Below are 24,909 nucleotides of genomic sequence, written 5' to 3' on the forward strand. Positions count from 1 at the left end.
CTATTGTGCAAAATGAAAATCTCTCTTAGTTTCCACTAGTGGGTAAGGAAAAGGGTTAAGCAGGCTCTAAAAATCCCATCCTTGTTTGACTGATTACTGCCATGGTAACCCAGCAGCAGCCGACACTTGTCAAGGCCTCTTCTCTGGATACAGTAATAAACAGTGATAAAACATTACCTCAAGGCTTTATATTTTTGCCATCAGTTAAAATTCTGTTCTTGGCTATGGTGAAGACTTCTTCAAATCACAGCCAAAAAAAAAAAAAAGAGAGAGAGAGAGAGAGAAAAGAAAAGAAAGCAAGGGAGAGAAAGGTATATTTTTAAATAATGCACTGGAAATACTTTATGCATATGCTTTAAGAATTCAAAGCCCTTAACATCTTAGGCCCCTGAAAAGGCCAAAAACCTTAACAAGGTAGAGAGTTCTGAAAGGGCTTTCTCCCTCCTAAGAATAAAGACTTGACAGAAGGTAAACAATGAGGTTGCGTTTTGGAGCTCCACGAAGCATTAGCTCCATTATGTCTGTAATGATTTCTGTGGTGAACAGCCGCTCCCTCACCCCTCCTTTCCCTGCTAACTCTCGCCGAAAGAAAGGAGCCCAGGCTCCCCATTATAGCTGTGTGACAGCTGTGCGATGGGTGGGAACTTGTTTCTAAAACAACCCACAAATAGTTAGATTTGGTACCATTCTGAAAGCTACTCTCAGCGCAGGCAGCTACTCTTCTTCTAAGAGGCAATTCCTTAGGGTGACTGAAGGCTCTTCAGCTTTGAGAGGCGTTTCAGCTGGGTCCAAGTCATGGCTCCCACTCCTTCTAGCATCTTCCCTCTCAAACCTTACCTAACCTCCAGCAGCTCAGTTTTCTGCTTTGTAAAACAGGCTTTATACATCTTCTTTGCAGTAGAGCTGGAAGGACTGGGGCTAAGGAATGTAAATGCGGTGGGCGCACGTATACTATATCTTCTACAGCCAGTAACTATTATTATGTACTTAGAGTCACAAACTCAAATGATAAGTTAGATAATAAAACACCATGAAGTAGCCTAGGCAAAAAGTTTTCAACCCCCAGTTTATGTATCATAGTTCATACATTTTTAGTCACGCTGTTTTTCATGTCTTAACGTTTCTGAAATTGGGATGTATCTTACCATTGGCAATGACTTTCCTTACTTAGTGGATCACAAAATAGTGGATCATCTTACCGTGGAGGAAGTCTCAGATTAGATGAAATAGGCTAATCCCTTTCAGCATATGGAGCATTTGACTTTGGTTCCAGGCCAACAGATAAAAGAAGAAGCCAACCCCTACTCTTATTCAATAAATCTCTGACAGAGAAGATAAGATTCATGGCAAGGACCCATCTCATCTTTCTGAGCTGTTGCAACCTGGCAACACATCTGTTCCTAAGAAAAGACACATCAAAATCGTCCATCTACTCAGTCTCCTATGTAATCTATACCATCTGGTGGCACCTTTCAGTATCTCAACCGTCCTTCTCCCCACCACACGTGCTGCTGCTAAAACTAAACAAAACAGAAAAAGACTTTAGTTTGAGATTTTCAAAGCTGTTTCTAAAGTGAAACCAGGCAGGAATGTGATGAATGTAATTTTCCAGTCTTGTAGAAACACGTTGATAACAGCAGCAAGGCTTACTGTTGGGGGAGGAAAGAGGAAGATGTTCGTGCAAACACACACACACACACACACACACACACACACACACACACCCCTCTGTCCCATATTATGGAGCTCTGCCTTGAGGCTTCAGGAACCCCCAAAGCCAGAGCTCTAAGGGAATGTAGGTGGGTGGGACTCTAGAATAGCTGGTGTCACCTGCTTGGGAACAGGAGATGCACACACACGCGTGCACGCATGCACGCACACACACACACACTTTTACAGGTAACAGAACAAGACTGTGAAACGGGTTAGTAAATATTTGCCTGGGAAACCAGCCTGCAAGGGCGCTAAAATATCATTGGCATAAATCAAAACTAGGAGACCTGCTAACTCAGGTGTTTGACAGCAACTCTACATGGTGGCTGAAATGCAAGTTGGTTCCGTGCCCACTAAAGGAGATACTGACTTCTAGGAGAAACAGTTCAAAACCAAAAACTCCCTACAGGTGCTAAACCTGTTTGAAATGAGTATCTGTGTGGTGCTCACGGGCAAGTCCCGTAGTGCAGTTATGGCATCGGCCACCAATCCTAACATCCCGGCTGCTGAAAGTAGGGCTTGGGGTCAGTAAGTTCAAACAACTGTCAAGAGTGGCCCTCCTTGTGAACGAACGAGTTAGCCTGCTACCGTTTCACGGTTTCCAGTTGATGATACCTGTCTACGTGTGTCAGATGGTTTGGAACAAAGAGCAGTCAGTGCCTTGCTCACAAGAGGTATAGAAATGGGAGAGACCTTGGAGAACTGTCTCCCAGCAACAACATAGTAACGTGGCATAGTGGAATATAGTAGAGTAGCTCCCACCCCGCTAAACAAACATAGTGAACTACATATGAGAACAAACATATTGAAACATATACTGAAAGAATATCCGTATGAAGAGGCATAGGTTATAGCCTGCCTAGGAAGGTCACGTGGTCCAGCTGTGGTCTGGGGCAGTGCAGGGTTAGTCTTTCCACGGGAAAGAACTTGAATGAAAAGGTCAATTCACAGAGAAGGGAATAGGACAAAGGAAACAATGAATAGTTCTTTTCCCTTTTTATTCAGAGACATACCTATTATGTAGTTCATAATTCAGTGGGGAGGATAAATCTGGTTGCTTAAAAGTAGTTGGAAGAGTCTTAGCCTAAAGGCGATGCAAGGGTTCACCATTCAGCTCTGGAGAGCAAACTGTTTCTTCTTTCAGCACAGATGGCTTTTCCTTTCTTTTGGCTATATCTAGCAGTTCCTGGTCCTCCTACTTCAAGGACTTGAATTGGTAGATAAAGCCAGTTACCAGATTTGAGATGACTGGAACTCCAATCATTTTGAATTTATATATCAAATTATCTATAAAATATACATGGAGAGAACATTTTCTGCAGTTTTAAAGTGTATAATTCAGGGCTTCCCTGGTGGCGCAGTGGTTGAGAGACCGCCTGCCGATGCAAGGGACGCGGGTTCGTGTCCCGATCCGGGAAGATCCCACAGGCCGTGGAGTGGCTGGGTCCGTGAGCCATGGCCGCTGAGCCTGCGCGTCCGGAGCCTGTGCTCCGCGACGGGAGGGGCCGCAGCGGTAGGAGGCCCGCGTACCGCAAAAGAAAAAAATAAAAGTGTATAATTCAGCTATAACTTCAATTTATAAATTCTAAGCATTTTCTCCTTTTCCTAGAATTAGTACATTTGATTTCAGTCCCCTATGTAATAATTTTCTTTATAACTTTTACTAATTGTCAGTCTAATGCTATTTGAGAAGGTAACGTTGATATAATAGTCCTCCCTCAGTATCTGTGGGGGATTGGTGCCAGGACCCACACTTATGTAAAATGGCATAGTATTTGCATATAACCTAAGCACATTCCCCTTATACCTAATACAGTGTAACTGCTATGTAAGTAGTTGCTAATGCACGGCAAATTTAAGTTTTCCTTTTTGGAATTTTCTGGAATTTTTTTCCAAAACATTTTAATGCACAGTTGATTAAATCCACAGATATGGAACCTGTAGATATGGAGAGTCGATTGCACAGTTAACTAATCTTCAGAACTTATTCCAATACTGTATCTCCAGTTGTTCTCTTTCAGGTCCAAAATTCAATTCAGGATCTCACACTGCAAGTAGTTTTCATGTTTCCTCAGTCCTCTCCAATCTGAAACAATTCTTCAGTTAAAAACAAAATTACCATGACCTTGATAGATTGATATCAATATATCAAGAGTCCTTGATAGATTGATATATATAGATATAGATATATTGAAGAGTCCTTCAGTTTGAGTTGGTTTAATGTTTTTTCATGATTATACAGAGATTACTCATTTTTATCAAGAAGACTACAGAAGTGGTAATACGTCTTCTTAGTGCAGCATATGAGGACGTATATGATGTCAGTATGCCTCATAAGTGGTGATGTTGACTTTGATCCTTTGGTTAAGTTTTCTCCACCACAAAGTTATGATTTTTCCCATGTAACTAATAAATATCTTGCGGGGAGATACTTTGAGACTATGCAGATATCCTATTTCTCATCATGGTGTTGCCCACTAATTTCGGCATCTGTCAACATTGCTAGCCTGCAACACTTACTACTGTTTACTTTGGTGTTTACTAAAGAGTGATTTTCTATTTCCATTATTCTTTCAGCATTTATTAATTGGAATTCTACTGTAAAGAACAATTGAATAATTTATTTATATTAGTGCATACTCATGGATATTTATTTTATTTTCTTACTCAATTTGTTCCATATTTGGCCCTTGGTAGCTCCTTTAAATTGGCTCCTATATTCTTTTGACATGCTCCCATAATTTTTTTAAGCACTGCCATATTTTTTGAGACCACAAATAGCCCAGGCTCATCCTTTACTTCTCCTCTCCAGCCCTGGAATTGGCCATTTTTCCAAGGAGCCCTGGCTCCTTTTATTAGAGAATGATGATTAGGAACCAAAATCTTGTGGGTGTCAGGTGTGCTCATCATCACTGGGTGTCATCTCTTACAGGCCGTTTCAGCAAACAGGACTAGGATATATATGTATGTGTACACACACACATATGTCTGTCTATCTATCTATCTATCTATCTATCACCATGATTCTCATTGGTATCTCTGACTCTAGTACAGCATGACAAGTTTCATTATAGTCTCCCCCCTTTCCTTATTTGTATCTTCTTTCTCCTCAGTTAAGATACCTGACTCTCGTTATCCACAATCTATTTATTTATTTGCACAATCCTATAATGCACATAAAGTAATTTCAGAGTTGCTTCACCCATACCTCTGTGAAAAACAAATTTATCAATTCAAATAAAATATTTCTGTATAGTTCTTTTTGCTTTTAGCTTTATGGTGCATGATGGTTAATTTCATGTGTCAACTTGATTGGGCCATGCATGGGGTACCAAGATATGATTAAATGTTATTTCTACCCTTGTACAAACACGTTGTGTGTGTCCGTGTGTGTCTAAGTGTGTCCGTGAGGCTATTTCTGAAGGGGATTAACATTTGAATCAGTAGACTGAGCAAAGCAGATTGCCCTCCACAGTGTGGGAGCCAGATGCAATCTATTGAAGGCCTGAATAGAATAAAGAGCTGAGAGAAAGAATTCTTTCTCCTTGCCTATCTTCGAGCTGGGACATTGGTTTTCTCCTGCCTTTGGACTGAGACTCAGACTAGAACTTACTGCATCAGCTCTCCTGGTTCTTAGGCCTTTGCACTCAGACTGGACCTCTACCATCGGCTCTCCCAGGTCTCCAACTTGTGGACTACAGGTCCTGGACCTCTCAGCCTCTATAACCATGTGAGGCAAATCCTTATAATAAATCATAGATGGATAGATAGATAGATAGACAGAACTCATGGTATATATTCCTACCTTTATATCTATCTATATATTCTCCTATTGGTTCTGTTTCTCTGGAGAACCCAGATTACTAATCTTCCATATATAGTCAAAATACTCTTTTCCAAAATCACTTAGGTTAATGCCTTCTTCTGTACTCCCTTCATTGTGGTTCTATTGTTCATCTGTAATTGGACATTTCTTACCCCTTACATTCCTTTTAAAAAGTAAGTGAGATCATATCTGCACAAAACCCTCCAGGACTTCTCCTCTCACTCTAAGTCAAATTAGAAGATATTCCCTAATGTAAGCTGTGCATGACCTGGCCTCCTTATGCCTCTCTGACCTCATCTCCTTACCTCTGAACCCTTTGCTCACTGCCGTCCAGTCACACTGGCCTTCTTGTTGTTCCGTCAACACCCCCCACACACTCCCACCTCAGTGCCTTTGCACGTGCTCTCCAGCAGACATCAATATGGCTGAGCCCTCGCTTCCTTCAGGCTTCCTGAGGCACCTTATTTACCGATTTCTCTGTCTGTCTTAGTTACAAGAATGTGAGTTCCACGAGGGTTTTGTTCTGTACATTGCCATACTTTCTGACCTAGGACAGTACCTGGAACTTAGTAGGAACTTATATGTATATATATATATATACATGTATATTTGTGTTGAATGTTTGTTGAAATAACCTGCTTCATATTTCTTTAAGAAAATATCTTCGATGCTTTTGATGTCAATGACGAGCGTCAGCTGATGATACATTGCCAGCATAAGGACGGACAATCTGTATTTCTGCCTCACATGCATGTTCCAGTAACTTTGCCAGTGCAGTATGTGATTCAATCTTATTCATTAGAATGTTTGCCTTCAATATACTCCTCCACATCTCTTCTAATAGCTGCCTGTCCTTATACAAAGGAAATATGGGATTTTCCTCCTAAATTCTCTGCAATAAACATATACTATTTTAAAATCTGAAAAAAGCGCAAGAGCTATTAAAACAAGAAGCTCATATGTTAAAGTGTAAGTCCTTGTCATAGAACTACTGTGATGCCTTCCTCCCTCCTCACCCTCCTGAGGAATCTTTCAGGCTGACAGGCTCCAGTATCAACTTTTTTTTTTTTTGCGGTACGCGGGCCTCACTGTTGTGGCCTCTCCTGTTGCGGAGCACAGGCTCCGGACGCGCAGGCTCAGCGGCCATGGCTCATGGGCCCAGCCGCTCCGCGGCATGTGGGATCCTCCCAGACCGGGGCACGAACCCGTGTCCCCTGCATCGGCAGGCGGACTCTCAACCACTGCGCCACCAGGGAAGGCCACCCAGTATCAACTTTTAAAGCATCTGTCTGAGAAAATGATCAGGAAGCATATTTGCTCCTACAGATAGGCCATCTACTATTGTTCAAGCCAGCCTATAAAAAGACAGTTATCCCCAATCATTCATCAGGGAAAGGCAGAATAAGGAAATATAACAGGTAGAGAAAGTGTGAGGCTACTATTATGCCAGTTTTCAGGGAACCTGACAAAGGGAGAGAGAAGTGTGAAGAAAAAGGAATTGAGCTCTAATAGCAGGTGAGGATGTCAACGTTACTTCCTGTGTTGAAACATAATGACTTTGGGGGGGATCGCTCTGGAGGGGAAGCACTTAAGAAAAGTGAAATGTATTGTCAATTCTAGGTTTAGGGTGTTTGGAAGCTAGATACAAAATACCGAATTATGAAAGCAATTGAGCAATGTCTAAACTGAGAAATAATAGCTGGAAAGTTGTTTCCACCATTTGAGAGCACAGATTTATTTCTGTAAATTGAAAAGACCAGGAATAGCCAAAGGGATTGTTAGATTCATGGAATCTTCCACTGAGTTCCATGGGGACAGATTCTCAGCAATCCCATTTCTGATGGCATGTTACCAAACCTGAAGGTACGTCGACAATGGAAAAATGAAATGGGGAAGGGGAAGACAAAAGGGGGACAGAAAGTCCTGCTTTTGTAAATCTCACTGGATAAAGGAAAGACTCTTGAGGGGGACAAATGTTGAACACCACTGTGGTCTGTCTGGTAACAGAGATATGTCTGAGATTTAAGGAACTCCAGTCAGCAGCACGAGAATCTGGCCAACGGGGTAGGCATGTCTGAATTAATGATGAAGAAATATGTGAAACAGAGGGCATGTTTCCTTCCTAAAGGAGAGGGCTTTCCTTTAGGGAGAACACCTGAACAAAAAGTGGGAAAATAAACCTTATATGAGCATCAAACATGGCTCTTCAAGACTTTCTTTTTTTTCTCCTAGGAATCAATTAACTCCAGGAAACTGAGGCAACACAAATGACCTCTGGCGTCCCCCATGAGGACTAGAGATTTCAGAAGCTGCAGAGAATTGCCTCTGCTGTGCTTTTCTACCTGGGAACTTGCTGCAGCAGACAGCTTCGGTTGCCTACCCAATAGCAATTCCCTACTCAGTATTTTCTGACAGACGCTGAATTTGTTCTAGTGTCTATACTTTTCCAAGAATCCAGAGGCTTTAGGGAATGCTGGTCCCATTCCCAGTCCTGTGTTTGATTATACGAACCCAGTGGGAAAAAAATTTTCATTGTTTGCTAGCGATTGGCTTTGGAAGAGGCAGTTTTGGCCAGCAGGACATAAAGGGAAGCTCATAAGGGAGGCTTCTGGGGAAAGTTTCATAACTCTTTAAAAGAGACACAAGGAAAAGTCCCATTTTTGTGTCTGTGTAATGGATTGTGAAGATGTGATGCCTGAATCCGCTATAGCCATTTTTTCTTTAAATTTTTTATACAGTTTTTAAAGGTTACTTTCCATTTACAGTTATTGCAAAATATTGGCTATATTCCCCATGTTGTGCAATACATCCTTGAGCCTATCTTACACGCAATAGTTTGTACCTCCCAGCGCCCCACCCCTATATTGCCCCTCTCCCCTCCCCACTGGTAACCACTAGTTTGTTCTTACTATAGCCATTTTTAAACCATGAGGAAATCTAACCAAGACGCTCAGGATGGAGAAGCTGAAGAAAGAACTTGGGTTTTTGGTGTTGTTGTCAAGGAGCTGAATCGAACAACCCCGGGGCTGTGCTCCCTTGGGGCTTCTTGTTATGTGAGACGATAAATCCATGGCTGTTTCAGCCATGCTGAGTTGCGTTTTCTGTTGCCTGAGTCCTACCTCTTTCTTCTTCTTACTCTAATAATGAAATTTTGAACATGCTAGCAAGAAAATCCTTACTTCAGAGTAGATGGCTGAGTAATATTAAGTCCTCTCTCCCTTTCACTCCGTGGGAGGTCTCCCAGAGTGGGGACAGTGCGACACTCCCAGAAGGCTAAAGGGCCCGGAGTAGAGACAAGAGATCCCATCACGGCTAGGTTCCAAGGCAGACCTTCCAGGCTCCGGTCACCCACTGCAATAGCAGAAATACCCATTGGCTCGGGGGATTGACGCATGGACCAAATTTAGAAGTTGATTCTCAGGCTCACGTTTGGGCCGAGTCTGCCTCTGAGTTGCCTCTTGCTGTGCTCTGATATCGTCAAGAGCCCAGATGCTATGCCTCGGCTGTGCGGTGAAGGATTACCTCAGCAGAGTTGGGGGTGCTCAAACCTGGCACATGTTAAAGAATGGACTGGCCTTCACCTCCAGGGAGATAACCTCTGAGCCCTTGGAATATCCTTCCTGACAAGACTGCCTTTGTATAACTGAGACCTTGAGCCACACCAGATAATTTGTGTTAACAAGGTGATTTATGGAGAACGCCTGCTTTGTTGACCTGTGACCTTGGACCACGAGGTACCATTGTGACCTGCGGAGGCCTGAACACTGAATAATTCGGGTCAGTCGTTCAGGTGCTCCATGCCTATGTGACTGAACCCCAATAAAAACCTTGGACACCAAGGCTCGGGTGGGCCCCTTGGTCGGCGATAGTACTTTGTGCGTCATCACACATCATTGCTGGGAGAATTAAGGGCTGCCTTTCCAACGACCCTGGGTAAGGACAACTGGAAGCTTGTGGCTGATTTCCCTTGGACTCTGCCTTTGGCTTTACTAACTTTAATCTGTATCCTTTCACTGTAATAAACCATTGCCATGTGTATAACAGCTTTTCTGAGTTCTGTGCGTCCCTCTAGTGAATCACTGAACCTGAGGGTGGTCTCGCAGAATCCTCAAAACTCCTGCTACACCAAAACGTAACATTTCTTTTGGAATCTCTTATATTCTTTCCAGAGTCACAGATCAACTCAATATTATACTGGGTTAATTGATTTACTGGAAAGAGCACTGGGACACAGCAGACTTGGATTCACATCCTGGTTCCATGACATGGTGGCGGGGGGCCTTGGGGCAGGCACAGATCTTCTCTGATCTGCCCTCTTTTGCCAAATGGGACAATATCTGCTCCACTACAATGGGTTGTTGTGTGAAGCACATCAGATAATGCATGTGACAACACTTTGAAAATTGTAGGGACTTTTCATCGTTAGGTGTTCTATATACTTTTAATACTTGACACAAAGTGGAATCTTAATAGCTAATGCCGAGGGCTGAATTTGTGCCAGGCATTTTCATATAGTGGCTCATTTAATCCCCACTCTAGCATCTGCTTCATGTTATATGTGTAGGAAACTTTGTGAGGAGGAAATTAAACAACCTTCCCAAGGCTCTATAACTGGTAAAGAGCAAACAGGAACTCAAAACACAGTCATCTGATTGCAGAGCTCGAGTGAGCCACCATTTTATAGTGTAATTCCATCCTTTCAAGTACGTCCAGCAAATTCAGTCTCTTAAATATGAAACCCCTTAGACGTGTGCAGTCTGTCATCTGAAAGTACCGAGAATGTCTTAGAAACCGCCCGTAAATCAAGGACACTTTATGAAATACACCACTCTTACCTAAGAACTTTCTGTTTTGTTTTGTTTTGGGTAAGGATATTTAGCAAGTAAACATATCTTGGCTCATATCTTAGGGACATACCAGCCAACAACCCTACCGGAGAAGGGGAACTCGCTGTCTTTGCTCCCTTTTCCTGTTTATCCAGGTATTTTGGACAAACTTTCCTTTTTGCATACAACTGCCACCATCACGAGCGGATAAATCTGTTATATCATCTGTCAAATATGTGAAGCATTTTCCACTGTCTTCTGACATAACTAAAAATCTCGATTGTGAAACATACCTTCAGTATTTCAGTCTTGCTTGTTTTTTCTATGTGGGTCAAGATGGAGACCGGATATCACTGCATTTCACTGACTAAATGAAGAGAGAGGTTTTGGGTACAGATATTAATGCATAGAACAGTTGAAAGTGACAACATATTTTGTTGTCCCTGACACTTTGCTACACATTTCTTGGCAGCCCAACATGCCAGGGGCATAAGAGACTAGGTAATATAGGTCAAGAATCCTTGGGCTTTCAAACCCACATGTTAACCAGAATTGCAAACAAATAGGTCTTAAAACTCTCTACTTATTTAAAATGTATTATGGATTTGTTTTGGAATCTGTGTTTGCTGCGTTATGTGTTGACAATGTTGTCAGGCATTAAATTTAAATGATTAGGATGATGTAGCAGAAACAAAACAGTGTTCTTTTTCAGAAAACATCAATGCACTATTGAAAATCTGTATTGTTCAATAAGTAAAATTCCTTGTTAGTATGCAGTAACTTAGGCAAGGCAGTCTTTTAATCCTGTGAGTTTGTTCAGAATCAGAAAAGGAATGTTTCTTTCCTTTTCAAGCTATGGTTTTCAACCCCCCTGGCAGGATGAATTTTGACCAACTTTTGTTGTAACAAGAGTAGTAACTTCAATACATATATGTACCACCATGCACACGCAGGATCCCCATGTATACCCCCCTCTCATACCAAACACACCTGCATACACGATACACACACCACACCACACACATACATACACAACATATACACAAACATCACACAAACACAAGACATTTCTATACATGCACCAAACGCACCATACCACACACACATTCCCTCTCACACCAAGCACACACCCCGCCGCACCTACCCCGCACAAATGCGATCTAGCCACTGGCTACCTCCTGACCTACTTTCCAACCCTCTCCCTTGTTTTCTGTACTTCCGCTACACCCTCCCCCTTGCCACTTCTTGAACAAGCCAAACACACTCCTGTCTTTGCGTCTGCAGTTTCCTCTGCTGAGTTTCTCTTTCCCGGACATGCACATGGCTTACTCAGCTTTCCTAAGAAAGCCCTTCCCTGACCCCGTAATCAGGGGAGCACACAGATCTCTGTGTTGTCTGCCCCTCCCCATTGCTCTCCAGATTGGCCTTAACTTATCTACGCTCTTAATCCCAGCCACAAGATGTGAATGAAACTTAGAAATAATTAAATCTAGTTTAACACTCTCATTTTCCAGACAACAAAATGGAAATCTCAAAAAGGAGAAGTAACGTGTCCAAAGTTACACAAATCATTCATTCATCCATTCAGCAAATATTTAGTCAGCTCCTATGTGCCGACACTGTTCTAAGTACTGGTTATCAGAAGGGTACAAAAAGGGCAAGGAAACTTACATTCTATTCAGGGAGATAGGTAATAAACAAACAAACACATCGCATAATGTTAGGTAGTGATTAATGCTTAAAAAAAAAAAATCCAGGAGGGAGGAAAAAGGAGCCAGAAGTAAGAAAGAGCCAGGAATAGTTGAGAAACGTTATCCCAAAGGCACATGGAGATACAGTCTGTTGAAATTCTCCAGATGTTGAAACATCTGCTCATTCAAGATGGTAGCCAGGTGGCACGCTAACTCACGAATACAGAAAGTTTAGCAAGGGGTTCCTTCACATTTGAAAAGGAGGCATAGTTTCTGAATCTAGGCTCAAGGCAAGAATCCTGTAAAAGACCCTTAGATGGTCTAATGACTCTCACTGTAGCAATAATTGCAGTTAAGATAATGGTGGAATCTGGAGTGAATCCACTCAAAACACTGTGCAGAATGAACTGTCGTAGAGTTTAGATACTCTTGTTAATGTCAGTTACTGATAGTGGCTAGAGCTGACTTGAAATCCAGCAACACGGATTCTTCTGAGAAAATAATCAACAGTCTAAAAGTGGGAGCCAAGTTACTGAAAGGCGGGACCTTTCATGCCTTGGTGGTGCACAAGGCAAGACCAGAATCAGACTACTCATCTAGGAATGTCCTAACATACACTCATTCTGGAAGGTAAAAGTCCACTGGTGCCGTAAGATGTGGCCAAATGATAGAAAGGCTAAAAATGGCAGACCAGATCTGAGAAAAGAAGAGCCCAAAAAGCAACAGAAAATAATTTCTTTCTCTTCTCATTCTTGAGGTTCTATACAGAAGGCAGGCACCGAATAGAAACATCTGAGTGCGTGGGTACACGTGCGGGCATGCATGTATATTTGTGTGTGCGCGTGTGTGTGTGTGTGTGTGTGTGTGTGTGTGTGTAAAAGAGAGGAAGGAACAGACATATTTTGGAGGAGCCCCTACATGTTTAATGATATGTCCTGTCTGCCATGTCTGGCATACTTCACCCAACTCATTATCTTTCGAAGGAAAGAATTCTCTTAGGAATGGTAGCCTGGGCTTTTATGCTACATGAACCTCCGGAATGAGGGCTGCTTCTCAGATCATTAGAACTGTTCACTGGCAATTTCAACAAAATAGGCCATTTGCACTTAAATTACAGGGCTCTCTTCAGTGACAAGGTTTGAGGGTTTCTGAATAAAGTGTCAAATCTCTAAAGTGGCCCAAACCTCTCAGTTTCAGTATAAACAGCTCTGGGTACAATGTAGATTTTGGGGACTATATAATCCTTGTAATTTTAAGCATTAAAAAGATTCCTTTTTTGAAAGACAAAAACATTTTCCCTCAATGTTTAGAAATTAGAATAGGAACATTTTAGAAATACGTTTTCTATAGAAATCTATCTAATAGCATTATTGTAGAGCTTACTTAATATATACATTAAATATTTTATTTCCTATAACAGATAAATCATTTTTGCAAAGGACTGCTTTGGATCTGTTGATGATTCCAATTCTGATCATTTCTATATTTGAAGATATATATTGAATATGATAACATAAGGAGCTAAAATGTACACATTTAATCAAAATATGTCATTGTCTAAATATGAAGGAAATAAAGTGAAATTAAGGTAATGTTGATACCCACTTCATGAAAAAAATTTGTATTAGGTTTTGTAATCAGTACCACGATCTTTCACAAGCTGGATAATAACAGGAAGCCAATGAGACATTGCAGAATGTAATCTACAGATATGTTACTTTCCAACAGTTAAAGTAATTCAGAGGGTCACATGGATTACAAAATGTTTTACCACGAGTTCTTTTAATTCACGAAATAACCTATTTGATAGGTAGAAAGTTATGATATTCATTTTATAGATGAGAAAACTGAAACAGAGAACCTGAGGGAGTTACTCAAGTTTCCATGGCAAGAAAGTGACAGAGACAGGTGCAGAGTCCAAGTTTACTGACCCTAATCATGATGGCCATTCTTCAACCTGCCTGTCTTGCTGTACTATGCTTTACCTTCCAATATAAGTTGATACTGTTTTAACTGAAGGAGTTGCTTAATCCTATTTCACAGTGATACTGAGATGCTCAAAACAGAACTTAAAAATTGTCAGAAACATCCCTTAAAATTTGGAAGACTCAGGATTCTGAAAGATATTGAAGAGCTACATGAAAGATACTCTTTGAAGTTCTGGTGTGCAAGTTTTTTGTTTTTTTTTAAATAAATTTATTTATTTATTTATGGGCTGTGTTGGGTCTTCCTTGCTGTGCGTGGGCTCTCTCTAGTTGCGGTGAGTGGTGTGCAAGTTTTATGCAGATTATAAAGGCATGAATATTTGGTTGCTTTCCCAACTCTGATGGATCAAATTTCCCTTGGGTACCTCATGCTGCCTTCTTACTGTTTACTTACCCTTTAAAGTAAGTGATGGTCTGGCTTTTGTCATCTCCCATATCTCATTTTTAAACGGAATCAGGCTGAAATTCTTTTTTTAAAAGGGCTTAATAATTCCATCTGCTAAGAGGAAGGAAGAGAATAATTTATTTTAACCATTCAATCTTTTGACAGATGGACAGCCTAATTTTCTTGATTTATAAAGAGCTCATTCAGATAAATTAAAAGGTGAGCAAACCAATAGAAAAATGGGCAAAAGATATGATCATGAATCTTATAGTACAAAAACACAAATGGCCAATAAATATATGAAAGATGCTTATAATGAAAGGAGTAAATAGCAAAACACTGAGGTACTTATCAACTTAGAAAAAAAAAATTGGATACTACTCACTCCTGGTGAAGGTATGAGGGAAAAATGACTCTTGTGTCCTATTGGTGAAAGTGTAAATTTGAATGCCCTTCTGGTGAGCAATTTGACATTGTTTATAAAAATTTTAATTGCATATATATATCTTTTAAAAGAACAATCTCTTTTTTTTAAACGTCTTTATTGGAGTATAATTGCTTTACAATGTTGTGTTCGTTTCTGCTGTATAACAAAGTGAATCAGCTATACATATACATATATCCCCATATCCCCTCCCTCTTGCGTCTCCCTCCCACCCTCCCTATCCCACCCCTCTAGGTGGACACAAAGCACTGAGCTGATCTCCCTGTGCTATGCAGCTGTTTCCCACTAGCTATCTATTTTACACTTGGTAGTGTATATATGTCAATGCCACTCTCTCGCTTTGTCCAGCTTACCCTTCCCCGTCTCCATGTCCTCAAGTCCATTAATCCCATTATATGAATCTTACTATAAGGATATATTGATGGAGTTCGCCTAGATCTATGTATATCAAACTTTATTAATTACAGCATTATTTGTAATGGCTAAAAACTCTAAACAACCAATTCCTATCAGTAGGGAATTGGTGAAATAAAAAACAGACAAATCCATAGAAGCAAATACTGATGACTAAAAGATAATGTAAATCTGTATATGGAATGATTTTCAATATTTGGTAATAAGTTGAAAAACAAGTAAAGAGGTGTGTATAGTACGATCCCTATTCTATAGATTAAAAAAGAAACAGAAAAATAGACATAAACACGTGTACACGTGTACACGCATATGTGTATCCTTTTGCGTCATGGATGAATCACAAGACGTTATTCAATAGCGGTTACTTTTAGGTCAAAGATTGGGTGGGATGGAGTCAATTTGGTGGGGGGAGGGCTTGCTTTTTTTCATTTTGTACAATTTTTGCCCTGTTTGAATTTCCTATTTTCTAACCAGACATTTGTATTATTTTCTGTTTGGTGTATTATTTAAGTGTTAATAAGAGATGTCTTCTCTATATTTCACTGAATTGAAAAAAAAAAGAAGGAAGAAAAAGAGAAAGGAAGGAAGGCGTTCCATGTGGATAAGGAAACAAACACATAAATCCCTGTCCACAAAGTCAATTCACATTACCTCCTGTCCTAATCTAATGAAGGCCTTGCATTCTAAATCTCCTCTTTATTTTCCCATGTGGCACAAAATGCCCATCATGTTATGGAATACTTCCTTGAGCATCTGAAGATGCTCTCACTTCTGGATTGACCATTCACGTCATGAAGCAGTCAGGGATCTCGGTCACTGGAAATTGTATCTTGAAAGTCACTATTAGGATTTTCTTTCTTTCCCTTGCCCTGGCAAGTAAGATACCTGATGTGAGGCGTCTTATGCTAGAACTGTGATACTGGTCTTCAGAGAACAGTGATGTACTTTATATGCAAAATGATGTTATTAGTGGAAACTCTGAGCTGTGACAAAGACGATCTCCTTGACCAACCTGTGTTCAGCCTCCTCTGAGCCCTCTTCTCGAACAGACTGCAACCTTGGCTTATAAAACTTGCAGGCTCTCGGAACAAGTGATTTGTCCACTCCTGCCCTGTTCCCTCCACCACCAAGAGACTTAAACAAACACTAGCACAGTTTCTAACAGCTCAAGTCTGCACTCCTTTTCAAAGTATCTGCCTGAAAAATCCTGGTGCTTCCAGGAGAATTTACTGTTTGTTCCTGGCCAAAACCTGGTAATTGGTAGACAGGCTCTTGCACCCTCTCTTTGAGCAGACACTTTAGAAAGATTGCAATTATAAATCCTTTCTCTGCCCTTTGAGATGTAATTCTACTACCCAGGACAGTTTCTTCAAGGGCCTGAGAGTCTTTGAAATGCAAACATCTGTGGAGATGACTCTCCCACAGGCCAGTGGGAGGATTAGGGCTAAAGTTGGTAGGGCCTTACTTTTACTTGCCTCACTGCTCCTGCCATTAAGATAGGAGACATCTGTTTCTCTTCCAGATAAGCACCAATAAACAAAGCCAGAAGATCCAGTCACAAGGACCAACCCCCCTAACACTCCCCAGTTCCTTGCCCTTGGCCCACCCATGCCTTTTTTTAAAATTTATTTATTTTTGGCTGCATTGGGTCTTCGTTGCTGCATGTGGGCTTTCTCTAGTTGCGGTGAGGGGGGGCTGCTCTTCGTTCTGGTGCGCAGGCTTCTTATTGCGGTGGCATCTCTTGTTGTGGGGCATGGGCTCTAGGCACGCGGGCTTCAGTAGTTGCAGCACGCGGGCTCAGTAGTTGTGGCTCGCGGGCTCTAGAGTGCAGGCTCAGTAGTTGCGGCGCACGGGCTCATTGCTCCGCGGCATGTGGGATCTTCCAGGACCAGGGCTTGAACCCGTCCCCTGCATTGGCAGGCGGATTCTTAACCACTGCATCACCATGGAAGCCCCCCACCTCTGCCTTTAAAAAGCCTCCTGCTTTTTGTTTTGGCAAAGTTGAGTTCAGTTCATGCTGGACCCCCTTCCCTATTGCAATAATTTATTTCTGAGTAGAACCTATCTTCACTGTTTTAACTAGTGTCCAGATTTATCTTTAGCAACAGATCTCAGTGAATATCAGGTCTGAACCCAGAATGCCCATGGTCATTTTTCCAAATCCCACTGGCATGATGTGTCCCCAGTTCCCACCAGTCCACTCCCATAATTATACCTGTCATTATTAGTGAACCAAGAATTATACAATTGCTTTTGGTCCAACCGTCTAGCCATTTTGTCTCTGATGTTTCAGGGCCCCATAAAAGGCGTGCCCCAGCAGGGCATCCATCAAAGCAAGCTGTTTTAAGACAGGGATAGACTTGTCTTTCTTCTCTTAGTACAATCCCTACTACAGAAATCACGGCCCTTGAGGTACCTGGAAAGTACGCTTGCTGATGTCATGTTACCTTACCCAGTTTAGCTTATCAAGGATGAATTCCAAACTTGTGCAGATCTATAGATAGGTGAAAATAGTCAGAAAATAATATTTGTGTCTTCGTAATTTAAATTAACTTGGTACTATGTTATGGACCTACACATAAAGAAAATATCCTCTAAAGCCTCCTTTATAAGAAAGATGGGAGGGGCTTCCCTGGTGGCGCAGTGGTTGAGAGTCCGCCTGCAGATGCAGGGTACACGGGTTCGTGCCCCGGACCGGGAAGATCCCACATGCCGCGGAGTGGCTGGGCCCGTGAGCCATGGCCGCTGAGCCTGCGCGTCCGGAGCCTGTGCTCCGCAACGGGAGAGGCCACAACAGTGAGAGGCCCACATACCGCAAAAAAAAAAAAAAAAAAAAAAAGATGGGAGAATTACTTTTAACCTGCATTTTTAAACTTTAAATATGAGAAATTTTAAACACATATAAAAGTAGAATAGTATATTGAACCACTGTCTACTCATCAGTGTTATGGGATTACAATATTGTCATATTTCTTTCATTTTTTCCCCCTGAATGTACTGTATTTCTAATGATAATCTGTAACAAAAGAACTTCTAACTTAAATTCCACAGATGTTGATTGTGCCCCAGCTGGGTGTGGTTCTCCTTTGGTAGTGATGCTGTCATTCAACTTCAAGAGGATGTTACTTGCCATCCTGAGGTCATGGTTTGGGTTTTATTCCAGTAATAGCAATCAATACCTTTAGGCTGAGTCACATGCAGTGTCCCCTCCAGTCTCCCTTTTAACTGACAGCACAGTTTCTGACGTAGTTGGGTAGGGTGAAGCGTGTAGTTAGGGCCATCTAGAAATCGACTTACAACACACTACAATGAACTGACTTCACTGTCAGATGAAGCCTGCCCCTTAGCCTGCATGAGAATATTGTTTTCAAGCATTAATATAATGATGGCATTCAAGCTCTGAACTATAAATCCAAGTGTAAGACATTTAATTCTTCCTTTGCACTGGGACATTTTTACAGGGGCAGTTATGTCAGAGGAAAAAGTCTTACTACAACTATATTAGCGTCATTTTTAGTTTGGGTAAACTGGGTCCAAGCTCCAGACTGCAGGCTTAAGTACACACAGGAATAAAAATTAATTGGTACAATATGTTTTTTGTTTGTTTGTTTGTTTGGGTTTTTTTTTTTGCGGTATTAGGGCCTCTCACTGCTGTGGCCTCTCCTGTCGCGGAGCACAGGCTCCGGACGCGCAGGCTCAGCGGCCATGGCTCACGGGCCCAGCCGCTCCGCGGCATGTGGGATCCACCCGGACCGGGGCACGAACCGCGTCCCCTGCATTGGCAGGCGGACTCCCAACCACTGTGCCACCAGGGAAGCCCCAGTTATTGTTTTATTAAAAAGGATACACATTGGAAAAATCTCAAGGTTTCCACTGTTGTTAGTTGTCCTTGATGCCAATGACTTTCCATGTAAAGTCCATTACTGCCCAGGACACTTACTTTCACCGCAGCCTCCTCATTATTCATGTAAAGATGAAGCAAAACATGACAACAGGTTCGGCACAATCAGGAAGTTGGAGAAAACTGAAAATGAGCCATGGAGGAAAAAATATGACCCATGCCCAGGTTGCTCGCTCCAACCTTCCTTCCCTTTTGCTCGTAGTGGTTTCTGCAGTGAGAATTTTCTGGTGTAATCCCAGCCAGGACAGATGATACGTAGAACAGAGCACCCACATTCACTCTAACAAGTTTCTAGGAAATGAGAGTAGTTGAATAGTTTTCTGCTTAATCCAGAGAGGCACTAAGATTCTGAGAGGAAGTAAGGAAGGCTGTTGTCTTGCATTGGTTAAAGAGGGCATTTGGGGGGCATTCTGAAGAATCTGGGGGTGCATTTGCTCAGCCTAAGGGGTGGAATGCTTAGAAGAGAGTTTCAGATAGTTTTGTCATTTCAACAAGTGACGGTGACATGAAATCTTTATTGGATGAGTCAGTCTTCTTTTAAACAAGTATTGGCATGTCCCAAGTCATAGAATAAGGATATGGCTCCTCAGTTATAAAAGTAATTCATATTTATAAATACCAGCAAGATACCTTCAGTTTAAAACAAATATTCTTGGAGATAACCATTCTATGATAAGACTGAACGTAACAAATATGATGGTTATAATAAAATAAATGTACACGTTGATCTAACATATAAGTAATGTGTGATTGCTGTGATGCATTCCGTATGGCTGTTAGCATAACTGACTCCATCGTGGGCCCTTACAGTTTTTCCTGTCCTTCCGCTGACCCTACCCAGGACTGTACTGTGCAGTAAATCACTTCTCCAAAGTCAAGGGCTTTGTAATGAATAGATATTGTTCAATAATCATTAGGACTAGGTAGCCTCTATGCCCTGTTGGTCCCCAAACAATGATGAAAACCTTTGCTGTTGTATTACTGGTGCCCATGAGACTAGTGACCCGTTCATGAATCTTGACTTAGGAATGCATGTCCTGTTTCCCAGTTCCGACCCCCATACCCTAGGTTAACTACAAAACTGTCCTAATGGCCCCTTGGCTGTGTGGAACGCATTTGCAAATGCTTCCAGATCTTCGTCTGTCAAATCCTGCTCCCACCTTGTAAGTTACCCTATAAAAAAACCAATCCATTGATTATATAGAGCTGCCTGCCTCGTTTTTTTTTTGGTTTCAAGATGCCTTCTCAGTTCAGTGGGCACTTTTATCATTCTCTCCGTCCTCCAATGCAAGGGTCCCCAACCCCCGGGCCTCGGACAGCTGTCAGTCCACGGCCTGTTAGGAACCGGGCGGCACAGCAGGAGGTGAGCAGTGGCCGCTGAGCGAGGAGGGAAGCTTCGCCTGCCGCTCCCCATAGCTCCCCATCGCCTGCATTACCGCCTGAACCATCTCCCCCTACCACCCCCGCCATCCGTGGAAAATTGTCTTCAGAACGGTTGGGGACTGCTGCTCGAATGCGTCCCTGTTCATCATGAGTAGTTAACTGTCAATGTAACTAGCAATTAATATGGACTTTACAGTCCTGTATCTGTAAACTAAAGCAATGAAGACAGCTTTAATAAGATGTTATTTTTAACCGTTTGAATTTGTAATCTGCTTGTTGGTATCAAAATTTTTATCCTACTCATGAAATAAATATTTCAGTCGTAATTAAACACTTTCCCATGATAATATCTGACATAAAAACAATTGTGATGAAGAAAGTAATGTTAAATAAACTCATTCTATTTTCCTGTTTACCCTTCTCAGAAGCATTTTATAGAAAATTGGGTAAAATGCATTCAGTGACATTTTATACCTTTTGTTTTCTTTTTTTAGTAATATGCTTATTTATTTATTTTGGGGTCTGTTGCTGCACACGGGCTTTCTCTAGTTACTCTTCATTGCAGTGCGCAGGCTTCTCATCACGGTGGCTTCTCTCGTTGTGGAGCACGGGCCCTAGGTGCGCGGGCTTCAGTAGTTGTGGCGCGTGGGCTCTAGAGCGCAGGCTCAGTAGTTGTGGCACATGGGCTTAGTTGCTCCGCGCCATGTGGGATCTTCTCAGACCAGGGCTCAAACCCGTGACCCCTGCATTGGCAGGTGGATTCTTAACCACTGTGCCACCAGGGAAGTCCCATCGTATATCTTAATAACACTTACTCTTTAAAAACGAAAGCTTCACTACTTAAAAAAAAAATTATCCAAATGAAAGTTTTTCTACTACTCTAGCTCAGTGGCTCTCAGTTCACTATTTGTTAATAGAGGAATGTTAATTTCAAGTAAAATTTTACTTGAAAATCCAATATGCAAAAATGAATAATATGAAACTGCAGTGGTTGAAAAAGGGCATAGGGAGCTCAGGGTCCTACCTACTGAGTTTCTCCTTCGGGCAGAACTCAAGACTCCTGCCAAGCACAATTGGAAAACCACTGCTTTAGCCCATCATAAGGAAATTTATTCTTTCTGTGACATGACAGCAAGCAAGTCCAGTTGGTGTTCACCATGCTGTGGGACGTGGTTATGATGGACAGGCCACATCTCATGCCTACCAGGTAACGCGCCTCCTGCTGGGATCCTTCAGAGTTCCTGACAGACACATGGCCCCTTCTCCATCCTTCGTGTCTTGTGATTTAGCCACTTTAACCACGAGTGATTGGACTAGGGATGGGCACCAGATCAAAGGACAGCTATCTATAGGCTGCCCAGTGCCATGTAAGTAACCTGGCATGAGACTTCTGCCCAAGGGGACACTCCATTCTGAAGAGTCATTTGTTGACCTATCATTCTCTGTGGGGAATTTGAACTTGAAATGTACAGTGAGGAATGTGGCAAGGAGATATGCAGAAAGAAGGCGGAGAGCAGAAGCCTTGAGGCAAACAGAGTTAGTTTGTTATGGCAGGAACAGTGAAAGTTAGTTTGTTATGGCAGGAACAGTGAAAGAAAAGGAGAGAGCAGCTAAGTCATCATGCTGGCAGAGCACTAAAGAAGGGGACAGCGGGCCCCTGGTTCAGAGTTCCCTTGACAGACCACTGGGACTTCTGACATTCTGTGAAGGAAATTTTGAGAAGCTGTCCTGTGCTTCCTCGCCATCCCATGTAGCCTTACACAAATCTTTATTCTGCAAGGTTACTTAAGCATTCTTTGTCGATTTCAATTTGGAAAAGCCTGGCAAATGTCACTGTATAGTTTTCCTAATTTTCCAAACGTATTATTCAGCTAGGAGATGTCATGTGAAACCAGGTTTGAACAGTAGATCTGTCAATATCTCAAGTCTAAGAATATCAAATGTGTGGCATGTGCTCTTCCAGTTCCCACACGTGTGCCCCCGGCCGACATCAATAATTGAACGTGACCCCTTAAGTTACTAATGAGACAGGAATCAATTTCAGACATTTTTTCAGACAGTTCACTAGGCAGGTTACCAATCCCTATTGTTGACGTGAGAGTTGAAATCCATTTACAATTTCACTTTTGAATGGGATCATTTCTTTTTTTTTTTTTCTCGGTAAGCAGAGTATTTGGGTACATCTACTGTTTTCAATACTCTCCATGGTGTCTGAAGTCTTCTGCTGAGGTACCAGAGGGGGTGCCTCTGGGGGAAGGAGAGTGAGGCCCACAGTGAGGCTGAACAACTGGAGTCCAGATAAAAGAGAAGCTATTTCACTTTTCTATCTGTATTGAATTTCTGGTAAAATTTTATGTGAGGGAAGTTTTTTACAACTGAGAAAAAAATTTTGAAATCACTAAATTATATCTCATCGTCTGGATCATAGTGTTCATACCACTGAATCATTTCATAGATCAATCTGACTTGAGGCTGTCAACTGCCATAATCAGCCAACTATTTAAACTTCTCATTTCAAGATCTAAATCTGTAGAACAACATTTCTAAGTACTTTATTAATAAATGATAAATACTAAATTAATAAATGATACCAAGATTTTCCATATGGCATTCACAATACTGTTCTCTTATTAGGTATTAATGAAACATAAAAAATTATCAAGATGCAAAAGAATGTACATGCACTCTGTCAGTAATTGATAGACCAAATAGACCAAAAAATTAGTAAGTCTATAGAAGGCTTGACCACTCTATCAACCAATTTGATCTAATAGTAATTTATAGAACACTTCACCCAACAACAGCAGAATACACATTCTCTTCCAATATACATAGAAAATTTACCAAAATAGACAATATTCCGAGCCATAAGACACGTTTAAATAAATTTAAAAGGATTTAGTCATGCAAAGTATATTCTCTCAGCACAGTGGAATTTAATTAGAAGTCAATAACAGAAAGATAATTAGAAAGTCCCCAAGTATTTGGAAAAAATAACACATTTCTAAATAACCCCTGGGTAATAAAACAAATCAAAGGGAAATTAGAAAGCATTTTGCACTAAATGTCAACGCAATCAAAACATACCAAAATGTGTGGAATGCAGTGGGATTCAGTTGACACAGTTCTTAAAGGATAGTTCCTAAAACTAAAATGCCTTTATTCAAAAGGAAGGTTCGGAAATCATTGACTTCAGGTTCCACCTTAAGTATTAGAAAATAAACAGCAAAGAAAACTAAAAAGGAGCAGAAGAAATGAAATAATAAAGATCAGAGTGAAAATCAATGAAATAGAAAATATAAATAACTGAGAAAAGGAATGAAACCCAAAACTGGTTCTTTGAGAAAAATCATTAAAATTGATAAAAACTCTAGCCAGTCCAATCAACAGGGAAAAAAAGAGAGAATAAACAAGATACTAACATCAGAGATGAGAGACAACTCAATGGATAGTAACAAGGATAATGAGGGAATATTATGAAAAACTTTATGCAAATAAATTTGATAACATAGATGGAATGGATGAATTCTTTGAAAGACACAAACTATGAAAGCCCCTTCATTCTACAAGAAATAAATAACCTAAGTAATCCTACATCTATTAAAAAAATCGAATTTGAAGTTAAAAATTTCCCACAAAGAAAACTCCAGGTTCACATGACTTCTCTGGTGAATCTCAACAAACATTTAAGGAAGAAATAATACTAATTCTACAAAAAATTCTCCAAGGGAATTGCAGAGGTGTGTTACTTCCCAGCACATTCTAGAAGGCCAGTATTATACTGAGACCAAAACCAAAGACACCATAACAAAAGAAATCTACACACAAATACCCTTCATGAAACTTAGTGCCAAGATTCTTAATAAAAGTTTAGCAAATTGAGTTCAACATTACATAAATAACATAATACATCTTGACAAGTGGGGTTTATCTCAGGAATGCACAGTTGTTTTAACATTAGAAAACCAATCAATATAATTTACTGTATTAATAGACTAAAATGAAAAACATGTGATCATCTCAGCAGACACAGAGAAACCATTTGGCAAAATCCAACATACATTCCTTACAAAAACTCACAGTAAACTATAAATAGAAGGGAAAATTCTCAACCTCAGGGGAAAAAAAAGGTTTTTTACAAAAAATCTTACAGCTAACATCATAGCTAATGATGAAAGATTGACTGAAATGTTTTCCCTATAAGAGTGAAAACAAGGCAAGGATGTTTACTCTCATTGCTTCCACTTATCATTGTACTAGAGGTTTGACCAATGCAGTAAGAAAATAAAAAGAAATAGAAGGCATTTTTGGAAAAGATTGGAAAGGAAAAAAAACTGCTT

At 41.0% G+C, this 24,909-nt stretch overlaps 1 protein-coding gene across 4 annotated transcripts in view; it reads right to left on the reverse strand.

Annotated features, from left to right (window-relative positions):
* Positions 1–24,909, reverse strand: part of PCED1B (PC-esterase domain containing 1B) — a 152,922-nt gene that overhangs the window by 78,198 nt on the left and 49,815 nt on the right. Inside the window, exon 1 of one of the 4 annotated variants that reach the window (XM_060166453.1) lies at positions 10,659–10,714. The exons of the other annotated variants lie outside the window; for them this stretch is intronic. The gene's annotated coding sequence lies outside the window, so the exon portion shown is untranslated. Of the gene's footprint in view, positions 1–10,658; positions 10,715–24,909 lie in introns of those variants that run through there. 4 annotated transcript variants of the gene reach the window in all.

The sequence above is a fragment of the Lagenorhynchus albirostris genome, chromosome 11 (genome assembly GCF_949774975.1).
Source record: "Lagenorhynchus albirostris chromosome 11, mLagAlb1.1, whole genome shotgun sequence".
NCBI lineage: Eukaryota > Metazoa > Chordata > Mammalia > Artiodactyla > Delphinidae > Lagenorhynchus > Lagenorhynchus albirostris.